Below are 13,746 nucleotides of genomic sequence, written 5' to 3'. Positions count from 1 at the left end.
GTCTCTTTTACAGCTACCTACCTACCTAATTGTTTAGAAATTTCTAATTCATAGCCTTGATTTAAAAATAAGGCTTTACTACTTACTAAATCAAGCAAGAGCCAATACCCAAGGGCAACCACTTTCTTAATTAAGTAATTCAAGAAACCTCATTGTTTTACATACCTTTTATCACTAACCACTACAAAGCCAGCCTAATGACACTGACATTTACTGCAGGCATATAAAACAGACTGAATATTTCTAACATGCCATTAAAATCAGTGTTGTGGAAGTGTAGCTCGATGGATCTCCCTGCTATCTGGCAGAGGGCTGTAGTTCTACCACAGGTAGACTAGTGAATGTTGCCTATGACTTGCAGAACACAAATCACCTTTAGCGATTAGTGGGGCAGTAAACTTTTGATTGTGTTACTGCATTTCTGTCTTGCTATTTATAATCCTTTCTGCTGCATTTTATGCTAACTTTGCTTTTGTGTATTGACCTGCATCCTTGAATCCATGGGTCTAATTCTCCATTGCCTTGGAGAAGCAATTCAGATGAATGACTTAAAAAGATGAGACCTAGGCAGGCAAAGAGTGCTTCAGTTTCACGACAGCAACTGCTTGGGTGTTTGGAGTGGCTCTCCAGCCAAAAAGCTATACAGGTATTGGATCCATTATCATGAAAGCTCCAAATTACAGGAAGGCTGTCTCCCATAGACTCAATTTTATCCAAATAATCCAAACTTGTAAAAATGATTTCTATGTAATAACAAAATAGCACGTTGTAATTTATCCAAACTAAGATATAATTAATCCACATTGGAAGCAACACCAGCCTATTGGGTCTATTTAATGTTTAAATGATTTTATAGTAGACAAAAGGTTAAGTATGAAGATCCAAATTATGGAAAGATCCATTATCTGTAAAGTTCCAGATACCAAGCATTCTAGATAACAAGTTCTATACCTGTACAACAGTTTTATCTGCAATATATTCTACCTAATCTAATAAGCAATTTCACTCCCCCTTCATACAATTGAATCTACTCTCTCCTGCAGGTAACGTTTTCAAGGTTCCATTCCATTCAGACTGACAAGATCAGTAAGGGAGTCTGATTTCCATATTTCCTATCAGAGCTAGGGAGAGATAGTAATTCTTATTTAAGAGCAAAGTTGGCCAACCTGATACCAAAAGACAAACACCTGAATTTCTAAGGCAAAATAAAGGTAGAACGATTTGAAAAGAAGAAGAACAGCCTTTTGAAAACACTGGTACTCCAGAAAAGGCATCCCATACCGGTACCGCATTTTTAACCTGATGTACACAATATAGAAATATAGTAAATTGTCAAAATAGTTAATGAGGGCTACAGCTAAATTTCATTCATTTTATTAACTGAGGAACACTACAATTAAGTATTACCATTTTGTAATGGGGTATGATCCTAAAACAACCTGCATGATCAAGTGTAGGATTTCCATCTGTCTGGATATAACTCGGACAGCCCACTTTTCAGAAGGGCTGCCCGGGTCAAGACAGTCTGGCTTGTTTTCCAAATAAGGAAAACCGAGCAGGATCTTCCTTGATTGAAATGGCGATTAGCCAGTTGCTGATCATCGCGTCATAGCCCCATCCTGTGATGCTCACTCCGCCCACAATGGCGCTGGCCCACCCCTCTGACATCGCTCCACCCCCTGCACGGAACGAGGACCGCGGAAAGGTGGCAACCCTAATCAAGTGTTAACAGTTGTTAAAAGTGGATAACTACCTGGGTCTATGCATGATATTCATAGTAATATAACCCAACATGGAAAATGTCCACACAGGTCTGGAACTCCGGATTTTGAAGAGGACTTTAGGCCCATGTGATTAAGTAAGATCTTAATGTGAAAAGTCTTTATATAGCAGTCAATAGCGTAGCTTATTCTTGTACGTTATATTTGGAGGAGTCATCACGTGCATTTTTAAGTCAATTCCCAAAAAATACATTTAGAAATTTCTAGATGATGGTTCTTATAAGAAGCTCCAAAGATGTTGGCAAGTGTTTAAATTCCCTGATCTTTTGAAAAAAAATACAATCCCAAGAAACGAGTCAAGAGTAATGCAAATCTAAGCTGGTCTAACAATATCAATAGTTGTCAACACCATAGGTAGGAGAAAATAATCTTTTGTCAATAGCAAAAATGCACTTCTGATTTTTCCCATTTCATATTTCAACATGGAAATGCTATTTTTCATAATCAATAAAGCAAATCATTTCTTAAACAAAACGGCTGACAGGGTTTTAGTGCGGCACATGAAGAATAAATGTACCATCATCGTTGCTATTACCAAGAAACATCCTTGGTAATCCAAATTTAATATAAATATTTGCATGAATGTCTTAATTACTTCGTAAAAAAACACCAAGGTGGTGGCATCTTACCTTCAAGCCGTGTGTTCGTTTACTCTGATCCTGGTTTGTTAGCTGGATTCTGAATGTTGTTTAAAATGTCCTTCAAAAGTCCAGCATCGCATCCATTCCAAACCTTGATCTGAAATGCAGAGCTGCAATAGAAGAGTAGGAGATTCTCAGTTGTGTTCGCTGGCTTCACCTACTGTATATTGAGATACCTGTAGCTTTTAATGTGTTGGTGGTGATGTACAACGGGAGAATTTTCTCACACATGCTATAAATATCCATTGTACACATGCAATATGCTACCATATGTTGCAAGTAAGATGGTTTTCTGCATCTGGCTTTTCTTGGTTTTCCAACAATGATTCTCTCTTTTTTTTTTTTTTTAAAGAAAATTAAAACAGTTAAGCTAAACCTTGTGAAAAATACAGCTAAAGTAATGGATGATCAATTTAATATAATGGAAGTTTTGCTTCCACTCCTATTTTTCAACTTGGCCTTGTCCAGATTCATTTACTCTGGCAAAATATGACATGCCTGAATCAGAAGCAATCGATATCAAATGTATTTTCCATAGGTTCAGAGTAATAAAATATATGGGGGTATCCAAACTAATTAACAAAATAAAGTGGTGGAATACCATAGAATAGTCTAATACACCAATGTTTCTTAGAGGTGCTGCTCCAATTAGTACAAGTCTTAACTGCACTTCCACAATCACAATATATTATATGGTAGATATTGCTTTACATCAGAGGGTTGCCATCAGAGGGAATACCATTATATAAATAAATATATGTGTGCTACGCAGCACTATAAACTTTTATAATATAGAATGTCTACAAAGTGAAGACAACATTATAATAAATTAATAAATCAGATATACAGAGATTAAGTGCCATATGGTAAGAGGCAAAGTAGGAAAGAAGTCCCTGCCCAGTAGAGATTATATTCTAAGTGGGTAGATTCCAGGCACAAAGCAGAGGGCAAAAGTTTGGACGTTGGCCCTCAAGTTCCAAGACTGATCAATTAATTGTCTAGTGTTCCAACAAAGAAGCATCTGAGTTTCTATTTGAAGAGGTAGAGAAATTATTCCCGACATAGAAATTCAGGTATATAATTTAAAAGTTAAGGAGCAGCAAGATGTTTAAAGACAGTGGCTCTGAGAGGAGCAGAGGATGAGGCTAGGAATGTACAGGGAGACAAGTGAGGAAATGTAGTGAGGAGCTGTTAAGCAAAGAATATTAAGGAACAGTTCATTACTGAAGAGTACAAGCTCACCAAAAGTAGCATGGGGCCTGGTGCAAATGTCTGAGACCTTCAGTTTAGGGAGAAAACTAGAATTCCAAAACAAGGTAGATATAGAAACCATTGGTCAGGCGTTTATAACAACCCAAGACTTTATTACAGGAACATATAGAGAACAGAAAGTCTTATTTATTTCATGTCTCAGAGTGCTTAATCATATATATTAGGTACCTTGAGGTATAAAACACTTCAGGCTTTCTGTTCTTTATATGTTCCTGTAATAAAATCTATGGTTATTTTATCCACCTGGTGGTGGGTTGCTGCGAGTGCCTGCTTTGTTTTGAAATCCTTCAGTTTGGAATCTGTAATATATGTTCCACTGCAATCCGCAGTAAAATGGCAGCTGATAGAAAAAGAAACGTGTTATTTTTAGTGGACTCAAGCACAGTTTCAAACCTGACAAAATAACATAGCTGCCATTGCTTGATTATACTTGACCACTGGATCTGCTGTACTACCTGACCTAAAAACAATATTATATTGTCTGTAAACTTCACCTTTTGAAGTGGGTAGTCTCTAACTGAAGTTATATGGAACACTGTGCTAAGGAAACAAAATGAATTCAGGTGTGGGGAATCAACAATTCTAACAAACAAGGGAAAGTTGTGCTCACCACTATTTTTTAAAACCATTAGGCGGGGGTGCCTAATCAACAATTCTGCCTTTTGCTACCTGGACTTCTGTCTTATCACTTGTCAATTTTCACCATCCTTGTGAATGTTTAGATTTGCGACAAACTCTATGTTATACCCAATGTAGGGATCAAGCGCTCTTGGTTCAGTTAAACATTTATGATCTTATACATCTACAAAATGATGACTGCCAAAACATGTTTATGCATAGTAGGCAACAATTTAGTGTTATCTGCTTACTAGTCCCAATTATGTCATTTGAGAAATGTTACAGTCCCAGTTCTAGCAAAGTAGTAATACTGCTGTACACCATAATTGTAGAGAAGAGGACAACAGAGGATGAAGAATACAACAACAGGAGAACAAAGAGAAGAGAAACAGAACAAGTGGAAATTGACATGCGGAAACACTGGAGTAAAGAAACTAATAGAATTTCAATGTAGAAAAGTAGAAACTTCTTAAAATGTGAGGGGCCTTACGGCTCCTGTAGCGGAGAGTCTGGACCAAGGAGTAAGCAGTAAAAACATGGTATAAGAATGGTTAAAGATGAAGTGTAGTCAGAATACAGGCTAGAGTTCTATAGGCAGGCAGCAATGGATCGAAGTCAGAGTGTAAGCAAAGGGTCAATAATCCAAAGAATATAAATTTAGAAGTACTCAAAACACAATTAGAAAAAAATTGTATAATCGGGCATTGAACCCGTGACTTCGGCGTCTGTTTTTATCGAATTTTGGCGCCAGTGTCGGACTGGCCCACCAGGATACCAGGAAAACTCCCGGTGTGCCCAGGTGTCAGTGGGCCCTCATGCTGCTAAATATTTGGCTTATTTTATGGCTATTCCTTATTCTATGAGAACAAAAAAGCCAAATAGATGGAATAATAGATTATAGTATGTACAGAAAACAAACTAGGAGAATAGAGGTTGATTGAGGAGATGAAGAATATTAGTACCGAGAGTGGGCCCCTGGTCTAAGGTTTTATGGTGGGCCCATAGTCTAAGGTTTTCGGGTGAGCCCCTGGTATCTTAGTCCAACACTGTTTGGCGCCATGACATCACTGCACGGCACTGGCCACGCCATCTTTCCACCAAAGCGGAGAGCTCTGCAACAGAACGCTCCTAACATTAAATAAGCAGAGAAGAAGAGATGGACATAAAAAACTAAGAAGAAGTAACAATGATATACCAAACGGAAAGTTACCTGAACTTAAATTAAACACTTTCTGGTTGGAGAATACTAAAATGTTTGAATATTCAATAAAGCAAAATGATATCAATGGGCGTTTTTCTTATGACGATTTTGTGATTTAAATGCATTAAAGTCAATGGGTGTTTTTTTCTGATGGTGTATCTGCAAATTTTTCCGTGGCTAATTTTTGCTGTAGTTTCACAAAAAAAAAATAGCAGATCACAAAATGCAGAATTTCTCAGCATATCCATGGCTGGAGAAAAAAATAGCTCATCGCTATATGTGTTACCTAAATGTGTGTATTTGTGGATTTAGCCTAACAATTCCAATACTGCAGGGATTTGATATTTGAATTACTCTGTATTAAACAATTTGTACTTGCTATGATATTTTTTTCTTACCACGTTAACTAAATCTCCCCCGAGAGATTATAAGTGTAAACTGCATAATGCCATTTGATTCATGGCTTTCTAATCCAGGTTGACAGGGTGTCTGTATAATTTTGTGCTGACCATATGGAGGTATTGTAAAGCTACATGCAGACTGTAAAAATGGCATCTTTGACTTGCTCCCCACGAGCAGCGACAGAATGGAAAGAAACCGGCAGAGTGTATGAGTGGGAAGCATTTAAAATACACACAAAACATTTTTCTGAGAGCTGTTATTTAACCTGATTGCCATATTATATCCATTCATTAGGAGTTATGATCTCCGTAAACTCCATAATTGGTTTCTACCTAAATGTCTTAACCCAGGCTGTAACCTAGGGTTGCCACCTTTATGTCTGGCTGAGCCCGGGCAGGGGGGGGGGTTTGGGGTCTGTGACGTCAGTGGGCAGGGCTATGACGCGGCGATCAGCGATTGGCCGATCACCGTGTCAATCAAGGGAATCCTGTCCGGTTTTCCTTATTTGGAAAACCGGGCAGTAAGTACAGACCCGGGCAGTCCCGGGTCAAAATACCGGGCTGTCCGGGTCAAAACCGGACAGGTGGCAACCCTACTGTAACCATTGCTAACATACTTGTTTTTGATGGCAGTAAAGGTCCTAGACCAGGCATCCCCAACTTTATTTTACCTGTTAACCACATTCAAATGGAAAAAGAGTTGGGAAGCAACACAAGCATAAAAAAGTTCCTAGGGGTGCCAAATAAGGGCTGTGATTGGCCATTTGGTAGTCCCTAAGTAGACTGACAGCCTACAGGAGGAATAATTCAAAAATAAGCACCTGCTATGAGGCCACTGAGAGCAATATCCAAAGGCTTGGTGAACTTTTTGCTCTTAAGTCACTGGTTGGGGACCACTTCACTAGACTATAGAAAACAGATCCAGTGGCTTCTCAAATGCCCCAGGGTATTCAGCAAATATATATAAACTAGTTATGTGCAGGTTGGGTAAAATCTGACCTGCACACGCCCTCCCTCAGCCCGTACCTGCCCGACTTCTGGGTTCCTTTTATAGACCCGCGACGGACCCGCCGATGATGTCACAAAAGGGGCGGACCGAGTGTCTATAAAACAGGAAGCTGGAAGTTGGAAGACGACAGTGCAAGCTGGCGGCCGGGAGAGCAGGAAGAAGAGCTCAACCCAGACCCGAAGGTATTGGGCCGGCCTGCACATCACTAGTATAAACATATTAAGACTTTCTATAGAAACATCTTTAATCAGGTCCTTCATATACTTTGCCATTTTGTCCACCTTAGGGGGGCTATACATTTATGACTGCACCAGCCAACTGATCGGCTTGCACGTCAAACAGATGGATAGTGCACAAGGGGCCAAATACAGTATGGACTCTTTTATACTGTTCCCAGTGTTCAGGCATACAGCCCAAACAATTGAGACAACAGTGAAGTAAAGCAGTCAAAGAAGACTGTCAAGAAATGACTGCTCATGACTGGGGCAATGAGGGGCAACGTTGAAAAAAGTAAATCCTGTCCTAGTTTGACAACACGTCTAATAACATTGCAAATTTATTGCACCACAATTAATGGCACTTCCATGTTTGAGTGAGATGCAGCAAATTGGCCTTGTGATAACTGCCTGTAAGGACACCCGCCGCATGCGTCCTTTCCCCCCGGTGTCCGGTTCCCCTATGGCGCGCACACCCGCGCACGGTTTATACGCCGGCGTGATGATGTCACGCGCAATGTCGTGAAATTCTAATACTATAAAAGGGGAATTCTGTGTGTAGCAAGTTGCCCGTTGTTAGGTTCTATTTAGAAAGTTCCTAGGTGCCTTGCTTAGTTTGATCCTATCTGTTATACTGTGTATTGACCCTTGCCTGCCTGCTTTACTTCTCTGACCTCTCCAATCCTGATCCTGCCTGCTTGTGACTACCCTGACCTCTCCAATCTGACCTTTGCCTGCCCTCCGACTATTCTCGTCCTCCTATCCTGATTCCAGTCTAAGCACCATTTATAAGGATATAATTTACAGATATTTATGGCTCTAGCATGTAATATAATATATTGATTATCATTCTTAATTTTTTTTTTGGTAATCTCTTTTATCCAATAACATATGCAATAACAAATAATAAAGCATTAATTATTTTCAATATAGTCATTGTATCATTCTTAAAATTGTTTGCCCTAGGTAGAGGCAACAATGTTGGTGATTTTTTGGTGATTACTCTGGAAAACAGCTTATACACGGTGGATGCAATAACATATATGTGCCAAAAAAAAATCACTGACAGAAGTACTTGCAGTTTTGTAAATTAGGTATGTTGGGATCAAGCCGTTATCGCAGTCCTTACCCTTTAGTTAACAGATGTTTGTGTAAGATGAAGGAGCTACTAGTTACATACAGTTTGCACAAGTGGCTGGTTCTATTGTCCAATTATTTATTTTTCTTGGCCAATCACCACGAGAACCTAGGGAAGTTCTACCCGGTTTTCCTAATTTATTTTGACCAGGGCAATCCTTCTAAAAACTGGGCTGTCCGGGTCAAAGCCGGACAGGTGGCACCGGCAACCAAAGCTGCAGGTATTTGCTCTCAGGAAGGGAATGCAGAAGTCTGCGACTATTTGCACAAGGCACCATAAAGTGTGCAAGACACAAAAGAATGTCTGATTGTGGCTACTTTTTGCACTGCGTGTGCATTGTAAATGAGTCCTTTTGTACAACCCACAGCCTGCCCATGAACTGGTATAAACAGATACAGGTATGGAATTCGTTATCTGGAAACCCATTAACCAGAAACCGGTTACCCAGAAAGCTCCAAAATACAGGAAAGTAATCTCCCATAGACCCCATTTTATCCAAATACTACACATTTTTAAAAATCATTTCCTTTTTTCTCTGGAATGATAAAACAGTACCTTGTACTTGGCTGAAAAAACTAAAATATAATTAATCCTTATTGGAAGCAAAACCAGCCTATTGGATTATTTAATATTTAAATGATTTTCTAGTAGACAATGCATGGAGATCCAAATTATGGCAAGATCTGATATCCAGAAATCTGGATACCAGGTCCCTTAACTGTACTGCATTATTGTTACATTTTCTCATATGTGTTCAGTGGTGTTCCAGGTCCCGAGCAATCTGGATAACAGGTCCCTTAACTGTACTGCACTACTGTTAAATTTTCTCAGATTTGTTCAGTGGCATTCCACTTTAATCTGATCGGCATCACGCGTCATAAATCAGATTGACAGTGTTGAACTACAATATAGGAGAACCATCTAGTCAGATTAAAAGCGTCACTTAAAAAAAGTAAACTATTATATAAACGAGTTCCTTTAATAGACCAAGTGTGAATGCGCAGAACAGAATGTTGCTTCCATGGATATTTGCAATCAAATGGCATACTTGCAAATATTCTCGCCTTAAAACTATCACTTAGGATCTCGCACATATGCATTCATGCAAGAAATTCTGGACAAATTTACCGTGCCATGTTGCTTCACACCAGTTAGACAGAAATAGATGGAATACAAATACCGCAAGAGCTGGCATGACATAGGCGCCATTTGCTACTCTTACATTTTATGAGATGAAAAAAGAATATAATAAAGTATTACTGGCAATAGAGTCCGAATTATGTCTGAACGTTAAAGATTTTTTTTTTTAAAAGTGCTGATTTTGGGATATAAAATTAAATTTGTCATTGATTTTCTAAACGATGCATATTGTGCAGTTGAAAGAAAAAAGTTATTTTTCATTTTGTGGCACAAAACACTTGATTGCAAACAATCTATTGTAAGTGATATAGTCAATTATTACTACAGGTATCTCAACATTTAGAACCATGTACAGGTATGGGACCTGTTATCCAGAATGTTCGGAACCTGGAGTTTTCCCAGATAATGGATCTTTCCATAATTTGAATCTTGATACATTAAGGGGGTTATTTATCAAAGTCTGAATTTATCTCAATATTTTCTGAAAAAACTAAATCCGCACAGGTTTTTTGGGCTTATCTATTAATACATATTCCTGAAAATTTTGTTTGCGGGGGAAAATCGTAAAAAATCTGATTTTCACGTTTTTTTTCGGATTTTTCATCCGATTTTCAAGATTTTTTCGGATTTTTCATCCGATTTTCAAGTTTTTTTCGAATTCTTCACCTGAAAACTCAGAAAACTTCTGGGTATTGCCAAAAACCCAGCGCACATCAAAAAATAATTGGGACTTCTCCCATTGACTTATATGCAACCTCGACTGGTCCGAGATGCCGAATTTTCAGATTCTGACTTTTCCTTCCTCGGTGTTTAATAAATTCCGAAATATTTGTGATTTTTTTTTTTAAAAGTCAGATTTTATAAAAAAAATAAAAAAAATAAAATAAAAAAAATAACACATTTTTTATGATTTTTGCATTCTGAGTTTAGTAAATAACCATATTTCTAAAAGAGATGTGAGGACCTCCAGTAGTAAAGAAACAATCAGTTAAAAAATTGAAAAAATTTATTAGGACATAAAAAAAAACCTATTTACGTTGATAGACAAAGCTGAACGAATAAATTTGTTGAATGAGACGCAGGTCGATTTTCTTAAAGTAAAACATCCAGTTATTCAGATATTTTATCATTTACCAAAAGTTCATAAAGAGACACGCCCCCCTGTGGGGAGATCCATAATATCAGGTATAGGATCCCAAGGAGAACCTTTGGCACAATTAGTTGACACTTATTTACAACCATTAGTTTTATGCTTGCGCAGTTACATTAGAGATAGCCAACACATTTTGGAACAGCTATGTGTAATTACTTGGAAGGAAGGTATTATGTGGACCTCCTTAGATGTTGTATCACTATATACCTGGCCTTGAGGTAATTAAATATCATCTTATTAATTATAGTATTTACTCTTTGCACTTACAAACTTTCTTACTTAATGCAATGGAATATCTTTTTTCTGTATAATAACAAGTATTACCTACAGCAACATGGCACAGTATGCCAACTTTACTATGGGTTGGTGGGAAGAAGAGTTTGTTTATAGCATGGATAATCCTTTCAAAAAATACATTGTGTTTTTTGGTCAGTATATCGATGACTTGATTGTGGTATGGCAAGGCACACATGGAGAATTATTGCAGTTTGTAGAATGGAAATGAAATAGGTTTTTAAGTGTACATACTTTGCTAATAGAGATTCCATCAATTTTCTTGATTTAACTCTCTATCAAGATAGTGGGTGAATTGTGTCCACTATATATAGAAAACCGAATTCAGGAAACGCTTTGCTTGAGGCAACTTCTTGCCATCCCAAACATGTTATTAGGGCAGAACCACTAGGGCAATTTATGAGATTGTGGAGATTATGTACTAACACACAGGAATTTGTATTGTGGATATTCATAAACTCATTTAGACCATGCCTTTAACAAAGCTCTTAACTTTCATCCTAGTGAAAAACGAGATAGGACTTGCCAGAGGATAGAAAACAACACATTGGTAAACATCACTACACAACAAGGTTGAATAAATAACCCTGTTTATTTTATTACAGAGTTTAGTCCACAATATAATAGTATAAAAAAATAGTTTGAAAGGAATTTAAACATACTAAGAACAGATCCAGCCCTTGATCAGGTGATTGACACAGGTTATAAAACAGTTACTCGTCGCACACGTACAATAGGCAACCAACTTGCCCCTAGTTTAGTTCAAGCACACATTACCAACACCAGCTAGTTAAACACCAAGGGTATGTATAAATGTGGTGCATCTAGATTTCTAACTTGTGCACAAGTTACTAAAACGAAATCCTTCAGGTCCAGTGTTACTGGACGTGAATACACCATTAAGTGGTATATAAACTATAACACCTCATTTGTAGTCTACCTTCTAGAATGTAAGGTTTGCAACATTCAATATGTAGGCAGGGCCCTGGCCACCAATTTTCTCATAATGTGGGGGGGGGGGCTGGCCACCAATTTTTCTTTTCTCATGTGGGGTCCTAGCCACCAATATTTTTTTAATGGGGGGGCCCTGGCCACAAATGTTTTTTTATGGGGGGCCCTGACCACCAATATCTTTTTATTTTTTATTAACATGTGGGAACCCTAGCGACCAATATTTTTTTTGTTTTTTTACTGTGTGGTGGTGGGCGGACCTGTGGGGGTGGGCGGACCTGTAGATGGGGCTTGCGTTGGGTGCAGCCCAGGGGGCCCATGAAATTTTGTCGTATGGGGCCCTGCGAATTCTGATGGTGGTCCTGTATGTAGGTCAAACATCCCGCCCATTGAAAAATCGGAGAGCATATCTTGGATATCAAGAAGGGACATCAAGACTCCTAAGTAGCAAAGCATTTTCAAGAATGCAATGGGGGGATATCACTAAATTATCTGTCTTAGGTATCGATAAGAGTGTTTAAGGGAAAACGAGGGGGAGATGCCCTGCCCCCCAAGTTACTCCGTTTGGAAACAAAGTGGATTTTCTTTTTACAGAGCAGGAAAGCTTCTGTCTTAAATAGCGACTTTGATGTCACATACTTTTTTTAAGCTACCAGTGGCTCACTTTGAGTAGTTAACCCTTGAAAATGTTTCTCTCTCTTAATGTAATTTCTGTGCTGTCCAACAAAGACTTGCCATTCTTCTTCTTTTTTGTATATTATGGTTGTCGTTTTCTACAGAAAATATGTGTTAAATACATTAAACACATTATATTCAAATAATTTGTGTATATTTATAATGTAACTGGGGAAAACCTGCTCTAATTGAATTTTTATTGATTATGTTTTCATTTTTTCTTCATTTCCATTCATTCATTATTTTTCATTTATTTTTTCATTTATTACTTTTTTCATTTATTTTTTTCATTTATTTTTTCATTTGTTCATATATTATTAATTATCATCATTTATTATTACTTTTTCAGTAATTGTATTTGGATTTTCTTGTCTGTTTTTGAGGTGTATTGCATAATTAGTATTTGTTTCATTTTTTTGTATTATTGATTTTGCATGGATATGTTTGTAACAATTAGTACTTTGACCACTAGGTGGAATTTCACAAATTGTATAAAGTGCTAACGTGATAGCTGTTTTGTGATTGGCTACAGCCCCTTTATAACACGTGTACAGGGGTGTGCCAAAAGGCACGAAACGCGTTAAGGTTTTTTTATGTCCTAATAAATTTTTTCAATTTTTTAACTGATTGTTTCTTTACTACTGGAGGTCCTCACATCTCTTTTTGAAATATTGTTCTAAGAGGTTTTACTCACAGTTCACCCCAGTCCCAGGTGGGACTGGGGTGAACTGTGAGTAAAACCTCTTAGTTTTATTTAATATTTGATTTTCAACTTTTTTGACTCATGATTTATTTTTGAGTAGTACCTAATTTACGTTTTTGTATGGCATTGACACAAACCCTGCCATTACACATATTGTTTTAGTAAATAACCCCCTAAGTCTACTAGAAAATCATGTAAATGTTAAATAAACCCAACAGGCTGGTTTTGCTTCCAATAAGGATTAATTATATCTTAGTTGGGATCAATACAAGGTACTGTTTTATTATTACAGAGAAAAAGAAAATCATTTTAAAAAATGCGGATTATTTGATTATAATAGAGTCTATGGGAGATGGCCTTTGCATAATTCGGAGCTTTCTGGATAATGGGTTCCAGATAACTGATGCCATAGGTGTATCTAACAAATAATTTAAATTAAACCACCTTAATCTAATTGTAACCAAGCCAGAAGTTCTTTAGATATACTGTGATGTTGAAAACCTGGTATCTTCAGAATGAGGGACAACAGAAACAGTATCAAGCACCAATTCTTG

General features: G+C 37.6%; 1 long non-coding RNA gene across 3 annotated transcripts in view; it reads right to left on the bottom strand.

Annotated features, from left to right (window-relative positions):
* Positions 1–13,746, bottom strand: part of LOC108701017 — a 388,398-nt gene that overhangs the window by 184,925 nt on the left and 189,727 nt on the right. For all 3 annotated transcript variants that reach the window (XR_005964226.1, XR_005964225.1, XR_001933089.2), the window contains exon 4: positions 2,411–2,532. This is a non-coding gene — a long non-coding RNA (uncharacterized LOC108701017). The remainder of the gene's footprint in view (positions 1–2,410; positions 2,533–13,746) is intronic.

This window comes from Xenopus laevis, chromosome 9_10L, assembly GCF_017654675.1.
Source record: "Xenopus laevis strain J_2021 chromosome 9_10L, Xenopus_laevis_v10.1, whole genome shotgun sequence".
Classification (NCBI taxonomy): Eukaryota; Metazoa; Chordata; class Amphibia; order Anura; family Pipidae; genus Xenopus; species Xenopus laevis.
The sequence above is the reverse complement of the archived record's forward strand: the minus strand, read 5'-3'. Positions and strand labels throughout refer to the sequence as shown.